Source organism: Neopelma chrysocephalum, unplaced genomic scaffold (assembly GCF_003984885.1).
Source record: "Neopelma chrysocephalum unplaced genomic scaffold, ASM398488v2 Primary Assembly neopelma1_255, whole genome shotgun sequence".
Classification (NCBI taxonomy): Eukaryota; Metazoa; Chordata; class Aves; order Passeriformes; family Pipridae; genus Neopelma; species Neopelma chrysocephalum.
In genome coordinates, this window is record NW_020897917.1 from 357,229 (window position 1) to 375,028 (window position 17,800).

At 47.3% G+C, this 17,800-nt stretch overlaps 1 long non-coding RNA gene across 1 annotated transcript; it reads right to left on the reverse strand.

Annotated features, from left to right (window-relative positions):
- Positions 1-201: 201 nt before the first annotated feature.
- On the reverse strand, positions 202-3,103 carry LOC113977737. The gene is made up of 3 exons (XR_003537404.1): positions 3,043-3,103; positions 1,195-1,291; positions 202-693 (listed from the first exon to the last, which is right to left on the reverse strand). It is a non-coding gene; the product is annotated as an uncharacterized LOC113977737 (long non-coding RNA).
- Between the last annotated feature and the right edge of the window lie 14,697 nt (positions 3,104-17,800).

Consider the following 17,800-nt stretch of genomic DNA (forward strand, 5'->3'; position numbering starts at 1 on the left):
GGATACCATATAGAGCATAATTACATAGAGAACACAATAAAAATTTAATGCAAAACCAGCATTCCCACATGTGCCAAAAGCAGCACAACAGTTTGTAAGAGCACGTTGTGCACACGTGTACCAGTCTAACCTGCAAATCTCTGGGGGCACAAAGGCATCTCCCAGAGCACAGGGTGGTATTTCATCACTAGCCACCACCTTTGGGCAATAGTTCATGTTTCCTGTCAAGTTTCATATTAAACTTATTGTACCTAGGGGATGAGAAAGATGTAAGAGCAAAATCTTGATGTTTGAAAAAAAGAACAAGTCATGTACGTCCTTTTGAGTCAGTAGTTCAGGAAATGCCTTCAAGGCCTCGACTTCAATTTTGTGATACAACACTGGAGCTTCCTGCAGCCAACAACCCACAGAGTGGTGTTACAGATCCCAGGACAGCATCTACCAGGCAAGAGTGGACTTGCCTTTCTTCTTTGACTCTTTTTCTTTCTGTGCTCCCCTGTGCTCCTCAGACCCTCCGTCTGACCCACACCTGCCCCAGGGCACACAGACACTGCACAGGGCACCACCAGCAGAGCCTTTCTCACTGTAGCTAAAGACCATTTCACAGGGAGCTGCTGTTGTTGCAGTGTTTGCCCTGATGATTAGAAGGTCAAGAGGAGTCTTTCCTTGCAAGTTGTTTCAGCTGCTGGGGTTCTGCAATGACCAGAGACAGCAAAACAGTCAATGCATGTGGATAAACCTCAGGGATGAATCACAGAATCCCAGAACAGTTTGGGTTGGAAGGGACCTTAAAGCTCATCTCATCCCACCTCCTGCCATGGGCAGGGACACCTTCCACTAGCCCAGGGTGCTCTAAGCCCTGTCCAAGCTGGCCTTGGACACTTCCAGGGATGGTGCTCCACTCATCTCTGCTCCTGCTAACACGGAGCCTCCAAAGGTGTGAGACAACAGGGTTTGTCCTTTAATGGGGCTATTACTTCTTTTCCATCATCTCCAACCAAGTCACCTAATTAAGCTGAATTTAGACTATACTGGAGGCACATGTTTTTGGTTTGTTTTTTGGATGGTATTTGACCCTTTTCTTTCTCACCTACCTTCCCCACTGCATCCTGCACACTCTGCTAGGGAGCCTCGAGCACTCCGCAGTGCTGTGTCGCACCAGATCAGAGCTTCACCCCTTCACTCTTTACACACCTTTGAAGTGGTCGTGGTGCTGCAGCTCTCCCCAGAACAAAGACATTCTCATCCCCTGACACACTGCACCACTGAGGAACTTCATCAACCAGGTGGACTGCAAAGGGAAGAGTTGCCACAGACGAGATGCAGTTCATGGTTTCATTAATTCCTGCCACCAACCACACTGACTGTCATTTAGCAGCAAGGAATGGATGAACAATTAGTCACAGGAATAACTGAGGGAGTAGACCCTTGAAACAAAAAAGGGATTATTACTGCTTAAACATCAAAATGATACTGGCTCCTTTTTGGTGATTAGGTGGAGAATTTATAGAAGATGGTGTCAAACACTCAAAAGTTTCTCACTTAATTGTGGCAAAAAAAAGTAAGGGGTGCACGTGCTGTTGTGGTACTGCCACACTGCTGCCAGTGTGAGACCCTCTCCTAAGATTAGGCAATGAGTATGAATTGCATTCAGCTCTTATTGCCAAAGAGTCATTCATTTGTATAGTTATTAGGGGGAAATTTCAATGTAAGAGGAAGAAGTCCAGTTCTGGGACAAGCAGAGACAGCAGCACCAGCCTTCTGCATTTCCAAATGGCCCAAGGTCACAGAATCCCAGAATCCGCTGAGCTGGAAGGTGCCCACAAGAGTCACCCCCTGTGCCCCAGAGGATCATCCAAACCCTCCTGGAGCTCTGGCAGCCTTGGGGCTGTGCCCACTGCCCTGGGGAGCCTGGGCAGTGCCCAACCAGCCTCTGGGGGAAGAACCTTTGGCTGAGATCCAACCTGAGCCTGCCCTGACACATCTCCAGCCATTCCCTGGGTGCTGTCCCTGGTCCCCCCAGAGCAGAGCTCAGTCCCTGCCCCTCCTCTGCCCCTGCCCAGGCATTGGAACTGCAGGGAGGTCTCCCCTCAGTCTCCTCTGCTCCAGCTGAACACACCAAGTGCCCTCGGTGTCCTCCCACAGCTTCAAATCAAGGCCCTTCCCCATCTCCATTGCCTTCTTTGGACACTCTCTGATGGCTCAATCCCTTCCATTGTGTCCCCCCAAACTGCCCCAATGTTGAGGTGAGGCCGCCCCAGGGCAGAGCAGAGTGGGACAATCCCCTCCCTGATGCCCCCAGGACAGGGTTGGCCCTCCTGGCTGCCAGGGCACTGCTGGCTCAGGGACAATCAGCCACCAACAACACAAAGTTGTTTATCCCAAAAGTTCTGGTGATTTCCACAAATTAGACTCAGAGCCCAGCGTTTCCAGGTTAAAAGATTACATCTATAAAAATGTTGATATGAGAGAAATATTCCCTGTGGGTTTTTAAAGCATTACAGAGTCTTTCCCTGAACTATGGTTTATATTGTTTTCTTAATGGAATGCAGCTGGCTTAATGAATAGAAAAAATCAAGAATAATTTATTCAGTGACTGATGGGGGGAAGTATCCCAAATAATTTATTTATATTCTATGACACCAATCTATTAATGAAGGCATTTATTCATAAGAAATATGCTCAACAATGACAGTGAAAATTAATCAAACACATTATTAGCAATTATTATTCCACCATTTCTAATTGAGAGCTAAAATGTCCTTTAGCTATAGTTTCTATAGAAAGTGCACAGTGAATTATTCAGGTACCAAAAATAGTTCAGCACATTTCAGGGGAAAGGATGCATCAAACAATATCAATTAAACCTGTTCTGACTAAAAAATTGCAATGTTTGCCTACGGGTTTCTGCTACTTTCCAGTTACTTTGCATTATTAATTTGGAGTAATGCTTACACAGAATACCAACAGGAATTTGACAGGAAATTAATGTAGAGACTCCCCCCAGAGATCTTAGATGTTGCTAAGCCCATTTTTCCTTACCCAGAGTTAATGAATAATCATCTCCTTGGCAATGGCTCCTGGAGTAGAGACTTGTACTTTGGTTTCTGTTAAATATAGAAAAATAAAAAGTGTCAGATAATGGAGGCATCAGGGGGATTTATCTAAAGCAACTCTGTGAGTAAATACCCTCCAAAGCAGTGAGTCATCTCTCCAAACTGCTCAGACTATTGATAGCTAATTCAGATTTAAGGGAATTTTGCTATGCAAGGAACTTTTCTCCCTCTTCATTCTAAATACCTGGATATCTCTTCCACATCCGAAAGCAGCACTCCCTCCTCCCTCAGCCCGATAACCAACTCTTCAATCCAGGGATTTCTTTCATTTTTCTTTGTCAGATTGCAAGACAACTTCTTTCATAGGTGCTTTTCAAGTATTTCATCACTTAATTTCCTGCCCCACCAAGGTGAGGGCTGGCAGTCATTTCCCTGTTGCTTCTGTGCTCAGGAGGAGCAGAGATCTGAGAAAGCTCTCTGGGAGATTTCCTTGAACATCCTGAGACTCTGAGCTAGAGCTCAACATCCTTCAGAAAACTGATTCAGTTGGTCCAGCTGCTGATCACTGTGGGACAGGGGCTGCTGGGGACCTTAGAGATCATCCCATTCCACCCCTGCCATGGGCAGGGACACCTTCCACTAGCCCAGGGTGCTCCAAGCCCCGTCCAACCTGGCCTTGGACACTTCCAGGGATCCAGGGGCAGCCACAGCTTCTCTGGGCAACCTGTGCCAGGGCCTCCCCACCCTCACAGGGAGGAAATTCTTCCCAATATCCCATCTAACCCTGCCCTCTGGCAGTGGGAAGCCATTCCCCCTTTGTCCTTGTCCCAAGTCCCTCTCCAGCTCTCCTGGAGCCCCCTTTAGGCACTGGAAGGGGCTCTGAGGTCTCCCCAGGGCCTCCTCTGCTCCAGACTCAGCACCCCCAGCTCTCTCAGCCTGGCTCAGAGAAAAAATGTTCCTGCCCTGATCCAGAATCCCAAATTCCATCCTCTCCAGCGCATTGCAGTGGGACCAGAAGGGCACAACAGCCATTTCCAGGGTCACAGCAACCTTTACAGGCTGATCCAAAGCATCCACCCCAAGGAGAGGCAGAATTACAGTGTTTTCCCCCAAAACAGGGAATACTGTGTTCTCCAGAGTCACAAAATGGTCAATACTGAGACCGAAGCTCCAAAAAAGACAGAAAAGCTTTTTTGGGTTTCTCCCAGCTGTCTCTCTCTAAGTGCTGGATCCAAAGTCAATTTTTTTCTTGCTCCTCAGCTCCCTCCAGTACCTTCTCTTCCCTCGAGGCAGACCCAAGGAGAGCTGGACAAGGCAGAAGAGGAGGCTCAGGACGTTGTTTGGTAGGAGACCAACCAGAACACAACTTCCCCATCGCTGACCATGCAAAGGACTAAATGCATAGAGCATAAAAACAATGAGCCACAGGTTTGAGCCCGTGGTGGAGAGGAGGTTCTAAGCTGGGTCCCTGTCACTCCTCCAAAGACCTCGGGGCATATCTTGGCTCAGCACATCCTACATGAACATACTGACAAAACAGGGATGCTTTTCCATGTGTTTTCCCCATGCAGTGCAATACAAGAATGTATGTCAACTGGAGCAAATATTATATAAACCTTTTGCATAGACAAGCAATGTGTGATCTAGGATCATTTTCCAATTTTTGATGTTTTAAGGATATGCTATATCCCTTGGAATCTTTATATTTTTAATGCACAGCATAAATAAGCTTTTTCCAATAAACATTTGGAATGATAGTCCTGCCATGCAGAAAATTCTCTTTAAAAGTCCCATCTCTGTGCCCTTAAATGCACCACATCCAAAATGATCAGCTTGAACAAGGACTGCAGCAGCAGCAAGTCCTGGAAAACACCACAGAAAGCAAAATTCAAATCAGGAATACAAAAATAAAATATGTACATAGCTTAAAACATAGATCCAGACCTGGAAACATAACCCTCCACATGTGGAACTGCACTTCTATCATTAGTGCTACAGAGAGACAATTCCCCCACATCCATCCCTACCCATCCACGAATGTGGGCAGGGCAAAGGACCAGGATCCAGCTCCCTAGACACCTTATCCCAATATTTCCCTTCCCTGGACTACAACCAAGCTTTTCCACTTTGAGGACTGGTTTTTTTGCTTATTCCCCTCTCCCTTTTTAAAACTATATTCTATAGCTGTACTGTGATTTGCTTTTATAAGTAACAAAGGTACTGGTACAGCCCTTTTAATCTGGTCTATATGTACATACCCCTCTTTAAATGACCCTTTCAAGCAGCACCTACATTAGAACTGTTGCTTGAACCACTTCAAGGTAAATTATCTGGCAGCTTCCCCATCCTGCTCATCAGTGACCCTGAAGAACTGGCTTCACCTCTGCTTCCCACCCAAGGGTGCCCCGTGCCCAGAGGCTGGAGGGGAGCAGGGGCAGGAGATGAAGGAACAGCAAAGGCAAACAGTGGGAGCGAAGGCTGGTGCCCGAGCACACCCTGCCCGTGTGCAGGACGTGGAAAAACAAAGGTGATTTGCAAGTTCAGCCATCCCCCAAGCACAGCTGGAGCTAAATCCAGCCCTCTAATCAGGAATGGCAAGGGCAAAAGGAATCCATCCCTGCAGCCCCCTGGGGACACACCGTGGGCACTGCCCTGGGTTTGATAAGCTCTTATTGACATCATCGAGTCCAGGTTTCTGTCAGGAGAGTTCAGACTCCTCCTCAAATAACCACCGAAATCAAACCAAAAGGTAAATGTACAAAGGGATGTGGCTCATCCCGAGGTCTCTGGTGGGCACTGGAGGCCTCTGAAGACTTCTGAGGGCAGCTCTCCTCTGCCACCTGCGTTCAGCTTTCCTCTCCCTGAGCAGAGAGGGGATCATCCCCTTTGCAATAACTTCAGATCATACTCCCAATTTGTGCAGTGTTTCTACTGTTTCTCAGACTCCCTTGCAAACACTGGCAGGTCCAGAGCCCAAAAGGTGATTTTCACAAGGACTGCAAGCTGGAGCTGGCAGAGCTCACCGAGATGCAGAGATGAGATCCAAATTAAAATGAGTCCCTGGAGGCTGCCCCCACTGTGACTGAGGGCAGTGTTTAACCAGAGCCTATCCATCCTCCCTGCAAGAATATTTATCACTAAAAAAAACCAAGGTTCCAAAATAATTTGGGAAAATCATGGTCATGGAGCTCCACTGAAGGTGGGGCTTTCCAGGTGACATCACACACCTTTCAGGGTGGGCAGGTGCCCTCCTGTGTAGAGAACTGGCTCACAGCCCCCTGAGGGGCACACAGCTGAGCCTGGGGGGGCGTGTACTCCACAGCAAAGTCAGGATTTTGGCTTCAGCAGGTGGGTGAGCTGTGCTGAGGGAGGGTCAGAATTAGAAACCTCTGGGTGCACAGAAAGTCCTCACAAGGAGGTGCCTGTCAGTCTGGATGTGGATCATTCCTCTTTGGTTCAGGTGCAAACAAAGGCACTGAAAATAACATTTGCACCCTGTTCTGGCTCCCTCAGTCCTTACACAGCCCCAAGCAGCAAACGGAGACTTGGAAAAAAGCAATAATTACCTAAAAGTGGTGTTGGGAAAGCAGGAGGTAGCAAAGCACAGGCGAGAGCACACAGTGCACATGATGCAAAATTATTGTATTGTTTAATTGATATACTGCAGAATATTGTTCTAATGGTAGGAGGGAAAAGAAATAATGATCAGTTAACTCATTATTAATGTTCATTTTCTTTTCCAGAATTGCCAGCGGGTTGAGTTAATTATTAAGCATGACAGTTGGGCTTTAATATATCAGCTATAGATTCCAGTCACAGCAGTCTAGTTTAATAATTGGGTTTCTTTCTCCTTCATTTTGACTAATAGCATACTTACAGCAATTATTAAAATTCATCATAGCACAAAAATAAGCCATTTGAAACCTCACCAAAAATGGCAGCACAGCAGAGCTCTGCTTGGTATTTGGTGGTGAATTCAAAACAGCTTCTTGGAAAACATGGAGCAGCTTCTCTGATGACTTTTCAACAGCCACAAGGTGAATGTGGACCTTCAGTGAAAGCCATGAGTACTTCAGGTGAGCCAAGGGAGCTGAATAGGCTGCTGCTGCTAAAAAAGTGCATTCAGACTTCACAGGGAAATAAATTCCCTCTGAAAATGCAAATTCACATGTGGTTCTTTAGCTGCAGGCAGTTCAGCCAAGCTATGGAAGGTTACTGGTGGAAAGGTGGGCATTTTAACACTCTACTATCAAATTGTTCATGGACAATTCCCAATCTCCCTTGGAATGGCTGTAGGTGCCAAATGGACACAGCTTCTGCCGTGAGGAGCTTGAAATCCTCACTGCTGACCTTGCAGATTCTTCAAAGACTAAGTTTAACTTCCAACATGAGCACAGCTCTGCAAAAGCACCCTAAGCTTCAGACCTACAGGCATCAAGGTGCCCAGCAGAAATCCTCCACGTTCCCACCACACCAGACAGGGATGGGATTTACTCCAGGACTGACAATTAGACAAGATTTAGAGTGTTGAAAGAAATAATTAATTATAAAAATATAAAATGAAAACAGAAAACTTGATAAGAGTCTGGTGTTTGTAGTGACTGGAGAAAGGATGGAAGGACTGTGAGCTGTGTGCTCACCATCTCCTCCTCCAAGGGTTTGATGCAGGAGTTGAAATCACTGGAGACTTGAAGTCTGTTCACAAGTAAAAATAAGGACAAAATAATCATAGAATCACAAAATGGTTTCATTTTTCTTTCTCAGGTTGCAGGACAACTTCTTTCATAGGTGTTTTTCTGGTATTTCATCACTTGATTTTCTGCCCCACCAAGGTGAGGGCTGGCAGTCATTTCCCTGTTGCTTCTGTGCTCAGGAGGAGCTGAGTTCTGGGAAAGCTCTCAGGGAGATTTCCTTGAACAACCTGAGACTCTGAGCTAGAGCTCAACATCCTTCAGAAAACTGATTCAGTTGGCCCAGCTGCTGATCACTGTGGGACAGGGGCTGCTGGGGACCTTAGAGATCATCCCATTCCACCCCTGCCACAGGCAGGGACACCTTCCACTATCCCAGGTTGCTCCAAGCCCCGTCCAACCTGGCCTTGGACACTTCCAGGGCTGGGGCAGCCACAGCTTCTCTGGGCAACCTGTGCCAGGGCCTCCCCACCCTCCCAGATAAGGATTCATTCCCAATATCCAGTCAAATACCTGGCTACACAGACACCAGTCAATGCCTCACTCTGCAGAAGGCTGCAATAAATGTGTGCTGAAACACAGCCAGAGGAACCATCACACATATCCTGGACTCTGCTCAGGGGACAGCCCTCAAAACAAGTCCCACAGCTGCTCCTGCTGCCGAGGAGGAGCTGGGAGAAAGCTGTGCCCTGGCCATGGGCTTGGCAAGAGCTCACCACGAGCCATCAGTGGCACCACAGCCCAACAGAAGGAGCAGGGAGAGAATTCCTATTTGCCTCTTGAAGCTGAAAAGGGATGAGTTTGTGTCTGAACAGCACTTTTCCCACTCTGTGTTATCTAAAAGTAGAATACTCAGTAATTAGCAACCCCCAGATTAGTATTTGAGAAAAACTGAAGACTGGAAAGATACCAAAGACTTCCCTCCCAAGATCATTGAGTGGCTGCTTGGGAACTGAAGATAGAACAGGCCACAACCAACCCCATCCTCTAGGAATTACTGAAGAGTCAGGAGGAAAAGACTGTGGAAGCAAGAAAACACCAGTTTGTTGGAAGTTTTGCTTTGAATCCAAACTCCTTTGGCACAGGAGCACCAGGCTTTCCTGCATGATGCTTTGTCATTCCATGATGCTGTTAAAAGCTGTGTTTTCTGTGCTCAGCAGCTGCACAACTGAGCTTTGGAACACCAGAGAATATTCTCAGAGCAGTGGGAATGGTGCTCTAATTGTTGGTTTGCAGAGTTATCTGGATAAATGATCATCTGGGAAAAGAAACATGATGTATGTATAATTAATCTACTTAGAATTTGATGTAAATTAATCATATTGGATATTGAAAATATTCCCTATTCTCATGTTAAACAAAGTAATTCCTCATTCTGATCTTGCTAGAAATGATGAAGCTGGACTTTGCTATCCACCTATTTTGTTCTTACCTATTGCACTGCCAGGGAGGTGCTAAAGAGATGAATTGCAAGTTCACTGCAGCAAAGAGCTGGTCTTTTGGGTCCTCTGACAGGGTCAAGGAGTCAAACAGAGATCTCTGGGGGGCTAAAATCCTGTGTGCCTGGGGTGCTCCCAGCAGCTGGTACCAGATAGAAGGTGAGCAGCTGCACAGATGACCTGTGGGATAATTTAAGTATGGCCCTCCCCCAGCTGCTCTGCTGTTAATATTTACTGGCTTGAAAAATTCAAGCCTTCAGGAGGGGTGTGAGGGAGGCAGAAAACCAACAGGGATGTACCTGAGAAAGAGGTGGAGACACTGTTCAAGGAGACCAGGGAAGATGATCAAGTTAGAAGCATGGGAAGGATCCTAAGGAAAAATCCATCCAAAGGAAGGATGTCATGGCCCATAGAAGCCCATGGGCCATAATGTTTAAGAGTCTCACACCAGCACTAGGGGTAGCAAGGTGGACTTGATGCCAATGGACAAAAAAAAAAAAAAAATAAGAAGAACAAATGATTCTAGATCAGAAGAGAAGCTAGGAAAGGAAATAGGAGTTATTCTGGGAAATAAAAATCAGAATTAAGTCAGAAATCCATAGACTAAGGCAGGACCCCAATAGCAGCACATCTCTGAAGTGTGAGGGTCTCTCACCAGTGAAGGTCAAGAGACTCAGTAAATCACTGGCAGGGGCTGAGACCACCAGGCAAGGCTGTGACACAGAGTAGAGAGGATCTGATCCCATCACCTCCAACTTAGGTATTTTTCCCAGGAGAAATATTCCCTGAAAGAAAGCTTCAGACCTTTACTGTAAAATATTTATGTTGCTGCTGTGAAAAATTTATAGTTCATCAAAGTCTGTGAGAGATCTCAGTCACTGCCTTTGCCTTTCCCCTCTACCCGAGCAGCTGAGCCACTTCAGCTGGGAAATAGAGCAAAGTGTTCCAGGCCATACTGCAAACTCTGTGTACCTACAGATCATACCTGCACAGATCATGCTGTATGTGCAGATTGAATCTCCACAGATTTTTGTTTTAAAATGAATGGAGAAAACACTGACCAAAGACACCGTGTTATCCAGGAAAGACATGAAGTGCTGGCACAACTGCAGGGAAGGAAGGAAGAAGAGAAATGGAGTTAAAGGGATAAATATTTGCAATCCCACGATCCATATGTACAGGGTTATCCTTCCCCATATGGTCAGACTCGGGTAAACAAGCCCTGAAAGCTGCAGTAAGTTTGGTTAAAATTCAATTGTTCTTAAATCCAGAATTTTGTGCCAACATACGTGTGAAAACACAGTTCAGACAATGCTGTGGCAAGAGTTAATTTTCTATAACAAGGAGGCCTCTAGAGATTTACTAAAATACTTTAGGTGAGATAAACATATACCTGGCATTCAATTGATTTCTTCCCAATTTTGGACAGTAGCTTTCGAGTACATATTAACCCTGGATCACCTGCTTGAGAATCACCCCAAGGTGTTTAATCAATTCATGTAAAGGCTTGACATCATCTTTGAGAACCCTGGATACCCCATGAGGGGTTTGTTTTGGTTTTGCTTAGTTGTTTTTCTTGGGGTTTTGTGTCACTTCAGTTAACAGCCACCACAGGAGCTGCAGCACCTTCTCCGTGCAGAGGTGGGGCCTGTTTCAGTCTCTGCATTCCCCAGGCCTGTTGTCCTCACTGATTTAGTGGGAGTTGGTTCAGAGTTCAATCAGCTTCTGCTCCGTGTGCAGTGAACAAATGGAAAATGCTGCTCTGGGATGGGCCTGGAGCCACAGCTTTGGTTACTGGCCTTGCTGCAGGCTGCATATGGAACACTCCCAAGGAGCAGCACCCTCCACCAGCCAGGTTTCACAGCTGCCCTTGCACAGGCAAGGAAAGGGCTTCACAGGAGCTGCTGCTGGGACTCCTTCATCTCCTGCACCCACTGAGGGCTTCCAAAAGCCTCTTCATGCCCTTTATCCAACACATCTTCTCACACCTTCGTTGCAATCGCTACGTGGTTGACTTAGGTATCTTGAAGAAAAACATCACCTCAGCCTGGAACAGTTCCCACAATTTCCTTTCACTTCTCTTTCAGCCTTTTAGACGACTCATTGTTACTACAATAAAAATGTAGTACCATGCCCCTGGTCCCCACAGAGCAGAGCTCAGGGCTTGCCCCTCCTCTGCCCTCCCAAGGAAGTTGTAACTGCACTGAGATCTCCCCTCAGTCTCCTCCAGGTTGAACAGACCAAGTGATGGAAGTGTCTGTCTTCTTAGCAATGATAATGCAAGATCATGGTAGATACAGTTTACACTCTAATCAATACCTGGTCCCCAGGGATGATCCAGAGTTACCTGGCTGTTCAGAGGAGTCTCAGCTCCCTCAAATACAACTGCACCACCCAGGACATTTCATTCCATAACAGCAGAAACCCACAGCTACAAGGCTCTGATGCCAGTGGTCCACACTGCAAGCACAGCAGATACTCCCTTATCCTCCTTTGCTTCTGGTTTTGTTTGGCCCATTCAACTCAACTGAAGCTAATCAGTAGCAGCACCTACAAAACTGGGTTTGTTGTTGCCCCTTCAGGGCTAAGGAGAAGAACTTGTAGGATTTTGGGGGGTCATGGTCTGTTCTCAGGTGAAGAAGCTCCTGCCAAGCCCTGCCATGAGCTATTTCAGCTCATGTCCTTGTCCCTCTCGCAGGTCCCAGGTCTGCTGTAGAGGAACCCTCCATCTCCACGTGGCTGCCAGGCACCCTGGGGCCACCAGCCCCTCACTGGAAGGGTCCCAGGCAGGCACTGCCAGCTCTGCCTGTGCTGGGCCTGTCACCTCCTGTGCACACACCTCATAAAAGCCTATAAACCACCAGCATTAGAGTGGGGGGGGGTGCATTACTACAAAGTTATGTCACTGCTTCCATAATAAAGTTATTTCAGTGGGTTGTAAGTCAGGTATAAAACTCTCTTTGGACTGAGACTTGGCATGTGCACCACACACAGCCTCATTTCTGGGAAAGGGAGAAGTGGGGAGAGATTCTGCAATACTTCTGAATTCTGCATGGGGCAGAGGATTGTCCATGGGGTATTTTCATGGAGGGAAGCCACAGAGCTCCTGCAAGGACAGGGGGGAGAGCAGAGACTGCTGGAGGTGGGACAGCGCCAAAACCACCCTGCACTGCCATTCTGAGCCTCCTCCCTCCTCCCTCCCAGCCCTGGAAATGAAAGGGGAAAGGTAACTTGTCTGATGTTAACGATGCTTAGGTGAGGGATGCATGTTTTCCAAGGTCAGTCTAAAACTCTGAGGGTACAGGGACATCTCAGACTGCCCTGCATGTGCTGCAGCCCACAGTGCAGCTTCCAAGGAGGATTCCTTGGAAGCCTTCAGAGACTAAACCCATCCTTTAAACAGCTTTGCTCTGGAAGAGTTTGGATGCCCCTGACTTACTGCAAACTGCAGAGGGAAAACATCTTTATATTGCCAGGACTTTAGTGCAAAGAGTGCAAATCCCAGTGCTCGCAGAGGTCCCTCCTGAGGGGCACTGACACTTCAGCACTGGTACTGGAAGAAGAAATCATACAATTGGAAGCTACATCCAACAGTGCCTGTACAGGTTATTTAGTGGAAAGAGGGGAGGAATTTTTAAGCAGCATAAAGAAAAAGGGAACCTCTTGCTGTCTCTTGAAACCTCACCCAGTTTGAGCCTGCTCATTTTGGGGCTGGAGCCCAGTTTTGGGTTCTGTTTTGGGGCTGGAGCCTCCCAGCAGCAGAGAGTGGGGCTGTAACCAGAGTCCTTCAGATCATCTGCAGCTGAAGGTGTTTGTACACTTGACCTTTTGAAATGCAACAATGAGGACATTTTCTTCCCACTTACTTCACAAGTCTACTGAGAAACAGAGCAAACTCAAAGCAGTCCTCTGCTGTGATGTTTTGTTCCCTGAATAACACAACGCTCCACCTTTATGTCAGTGTTCCTCTGGTTTGCTGGGGCCAAATCCACGTCTGGCCCATGGGAGGTGAGTCATTTCCCCGGGTGCTTCCACTCCTGCTGCAGCTGCAGCCCTCCTAGATGATCAACATATAGAAAGAAGAAATATAGGGAAAGAACTATAATAACATATTACCATATAATCTGGTAATAAAAAAAGGGAATGTGGTTGACAGTAAGGGTGTTCTTATTTAATCTCGTGCAGCCATATTTACATTAGTGGTTTGAGCATTACTATCCATCATCCCAACTAGAAATTATCTGACTGTCTGGTTGCACACATCATGTGAACTCAGGAAAATGCAACAGTTCCATCTTTTCAGGGAACAGGCAGCACCAGGAGCTCAGGGACTGTTTCACACAGCACACCCTGAGCACAGTTTTCTCCAGCTCCGAGCACAGGCTGATCCCAACCTAAAAGCTCCTGAAGGATAAATTATGAGGAATATCATTACAGCAGGAACTCTGATGGCTATCATGAGATAATCATCACACATCTGTATTTATAAGACACAAGGCATAGTCTGGTGCTTTCCAGTCCCCAGTGCCATGACCTCATGGTGACACACCCCTGGAGCTGACGGAGCCGGGGGGAGGATGCATTTCTGGGCTGGGAGCACACAGAATTGGCAGCTCGTGGCTGTAGTTTACATAAAGCTGCTTGTTTCTTGTAAACAGATTTATTTTCCTTCAGTGGGAGGGACCCAGGAGACCCACAGAGCAGCAGCATAACAGAGAAGCATCTTCACGCGGAGCAGAAGCGGGGGCAAGACAGAGTGCTCCCAGGATGGCTGTTTAAATGAAGAGGTGTAGTGGATATGGAAGGGCAGATAAGGGCAGGAAATCTTTTGCTGTATGAATGAACTCCCTACTGTTTGTGTTACAGAAGTTCCAGGGGTCCTGCTCTGGGGCTGGGCTCTTGCTGGGCTAATAATTCTTCCCAAGCGGAGGTGGAGCCTCATTACTTAGTCCCTGGCTCTGTCTGTCACTGGTTGTTCCTCAAAAGCTGCAGCTCTGGCCCAACCCTCTGCCTTCTGAGCAGCAGCAGCAGCAAGATTGAAGTGGTCCCCACAATTTTAACCAGCTGATTAAATCAGCTCCCCCGATCTTGTTGTGTTGGTGTTGGAACAGTGTAACCAGGGCCACGGTGCTCAGGACAGGCTGCAAAATCTGCTGGGAACACACAGCAATATTTAGGTAGTTTTTTACACTAACTTCCTTTTTTTTTTATGCTGTTCCTGTCACCTGTGCTGGGTGAGCCAGGCTGTGGATGCCCTTTGAGCAGAGATGAACTCCTGGGGCCAGGAGGTGCCAAACTGTTCTGTCACTGGTGTCCTCTGCCTGCCCTGCAATTCACAGCCACAAACCACTTCTTTCCCCTCTTATTTCTTCTCCCTGATACTTCTACCACTAAATCAGCTCCTTGACCCTCTTGTCTGTCTCTCATCTCCTCTAGAAGTTCCAGAATCTTCTGTTCCCTTCCTTAGGAAAGCACTGTGCACTCATTTTCCTTCTCCAGTCTTCACACCTGGTTTATTCCTTCCATATGCTGGGAGATGCATGGGGGGATGGAGGTGGAGAAAACATCAGAGTGGACCACATAATTTACACTGAGACAAATTAGGAGAGTACTTAGTTATTGGTCTTTTATTCATTCCTGGTTTTCCTCCTCTTCCTTCTCCAGCAGCTGAGGGAGTGCTGGAGGGGCTGCCTGACCTCTTGTCCTTTCTCCATGCAAAGCTCCCACAAGATCCTGAGAGAAGAAAGGAGATCTCTGAGCCGGGTTCCAGCATGTCTGATCCTCCTCCTCTCATGGCAAATCTGCTCACAGAGGGTACTTGACTACAGGTGTTGGGAGTGTTGGGGAATCTGGTGGGGAGGCTCTGACACCATGGAGGAATTTATGGTGAGGTGTAAGGAAAAGGGAAATGGAAGAGAATTTGCCTTTTAGGGAAAAAAAAAACAACTAAGTTTTCCAGAGACTCCTCATCCCTGGATGGGGTTGGAGCAACCTCGTCTAGTGGAAGGTGTCCCTGCCCATGGCAGGGGGTGGAATGAGATGGGCTTTAGAACCATTAAGTCCAGCCATCAACCCAGCACCACCACACTGTTCACCACTAAACCATGTCCCAAGGTGCCAGGCCCAAATGTTTTTTGAACATTTCCAGGGATGGTGACTCCACCACTGCTCTGGGCTGCCTGTTCTAGTGCTTTACGACCTTTTCCATGAAGAAAGTTTTCCGAATATCCAATCTAAACTTCCCCTGGCACAAGTTGAGGCCGTTTCCTCTTGTCCTGTCACTTGTTACCTGGGAGAAGAGCCCGACCCCTACCTCCCTCCAGCCTTCTTTCAGGCAGTTGTAGAGAGCAAGGTCTCCCCTGAGCCTCCTCTTCTCCGGGCTGAACACCCACAGTTTGTTAGATTTGACTCCGAGGAACCAACAGATCTGTTTTATGCCTCGTTAAACGATCTCCTCGGATGCCCAGCACCTTGGGTGGCCACTCTGAGCCAGTACAAACCAGCAAACAAACAAAACAGGCCCAGCAGCTCGGCCTGGTGAGTCGTGCTGGAGGAGAGCCCACTGCAGACCCCAGTGGCACCGGATTTTGGCTGGGAAAGCCTCTGGGAGTTCCCCATGCAGGAATTATTTTGCAGCTGAAATAACAGCCGACCTGCATGAACTGAATCTTCACAGTGGGCACATTTTTTTCTCCTACTGTTTCCAAACAAAAATCAAACACAAATAGTGAGAAATTACCCGATCTCTACTAATGCATGGCAGCATGAGAACATCAGCAATGTTTTAAGGGAAAATCTCTCTGGTCCACTGAATTACACTATTCCTGGAGTGGAGCAAGAACCTTTGTGCTTGAAAAACTGCTTTTTCAGTAAATTCATGGACTCTGGGAACAAGCAGCCTTTTTTTTCTTTTCTTTTTAACCTTACTTAGTTTTCCATTTGGCCTTCTATACCTTTTAATTGCCCAATACACTGTTAAATTATTTAAGAATCTGGTTCAAAACACTTAAATGAATCATTCAGTCAGCAAGAAGACACAAGACTGAAGTGTCAGTTTATTGTACATCCTAGTCTCTTACTGACCGCAGTCAGCTCCTCTCTGGAGGAGTTTGCTCCCCTCTTCTCCCTTCCCTCTTCCCACCCTGCCCTCTCCCACCCCTGGCACCAGCATCCTTTAGAGCAGCAGCAGGAAGGGGCTGCAAGTAACCCTCAGCCTGCCCCTTCCCTGGGATGAGTTTGAGTAGCACCAAGACACATCTACGTGGCAAAGGGGGCTTGGAAAAGTGTCATAGGTTTGAAAAGAGATGTTGGAATTTTTTCCCAAATGCCCCCCCCATCTGTTTCCTCTGGGATGGGGCAGGGATGGAGCAAAGCTGCACACACTGGGCAGCACGGGAGAGGGGAGGGGAGCGCTCTGGGGAAACGGAGGTTGCTGTGGGGAGGGCGGGGAGTGCTTTGTCTGGGGGTTTTTGGGTTTGATCCGGGATTGGACAGAGCGGGAGCCTGGTTTTTGACCACCTCTTTCCCTTTTCCTGAGAGGAAGCTTTTTCCCCATGGGACACGTCGCAGAGAATGACTGAGAGAGAGACCGACCCATCTCTGAGCGAGGTTTTCTGCTTTTGGGACTGCCTGTGGGAAAAAGGACTTTTTCATCACTGGCTGTGAGCACACGTGGCTGCGAGCAGCTTCTGAACTGCCGGCACAGTCCTGCCTTCCCGCCCCTGCCTCGGGTTGCTGCGGGTTTCTCCTCCCCCCCCCAGGGATTTGGAACTTTGTTTTGTTACTTCTGAAAGTTTTGGATTGCACCATTTGTTGTTTATTCAGATTTTGTTAATAAAAAGCTGTTTCTTTTCCTTTTCCACGCTTCCACCTGAAGTCTCTTAATTTCTAAATTGCAATCTTGTCAAACTCAGACAGTAATTGGCACCCAACGTGGGGCTTGACTCGAGGAAAGGTGGAAAAGGAATGAACCCCCTTGTTTAATCACCTGTGTATTGCATATTGAGACACCATTAATCATCGTGTGGTCCAACTTCTTTTGGCATTTGGCAGTGTATATGGTCTTTCCATTTATGGATCACTTCTTAAAGATGGACACCGTGGCTGCAGTAGTTCTGGCTGCTCTTAAGTTTGTAAATTGGTATCAATGGCTGAAAAATTCTGCCCCTGTAGTTCTCTTTTGGAATATATATAAATGGATGCATTACTACCACAACCCAGGTTCCTATTTCTGGGGGTTTACTGATAGTGGTACCTATTTTGGGAGAGGAACGCAGGCAAATGCTTTTTCCCAACCCTTCACCCACTTCTCATATGGCCCTACCACAGTAGCTGCTGAAGGGTTGATTTTTCCCCTGGACGTTAAAGATGTTCTATTTTTGATGATATTTTTGCTGTGTTTGTTCAGTGTGGCCTACCCAACATTTAGAGACAGGGTGAGGTTGTCTTTGGTAACTGCCCCAAGACCTACCCCAGTCACTAGGGGACTCTACCCAGGAACCTGCCACTGTGCTACAGCCTGCCATGGTCCAACCACCTGCCACTGTGCTACAGCCTGCCACTGTGCTACAGCCTGCCATGGTCCAACCACCTGCCACTGTGCTACAGCCTGCCA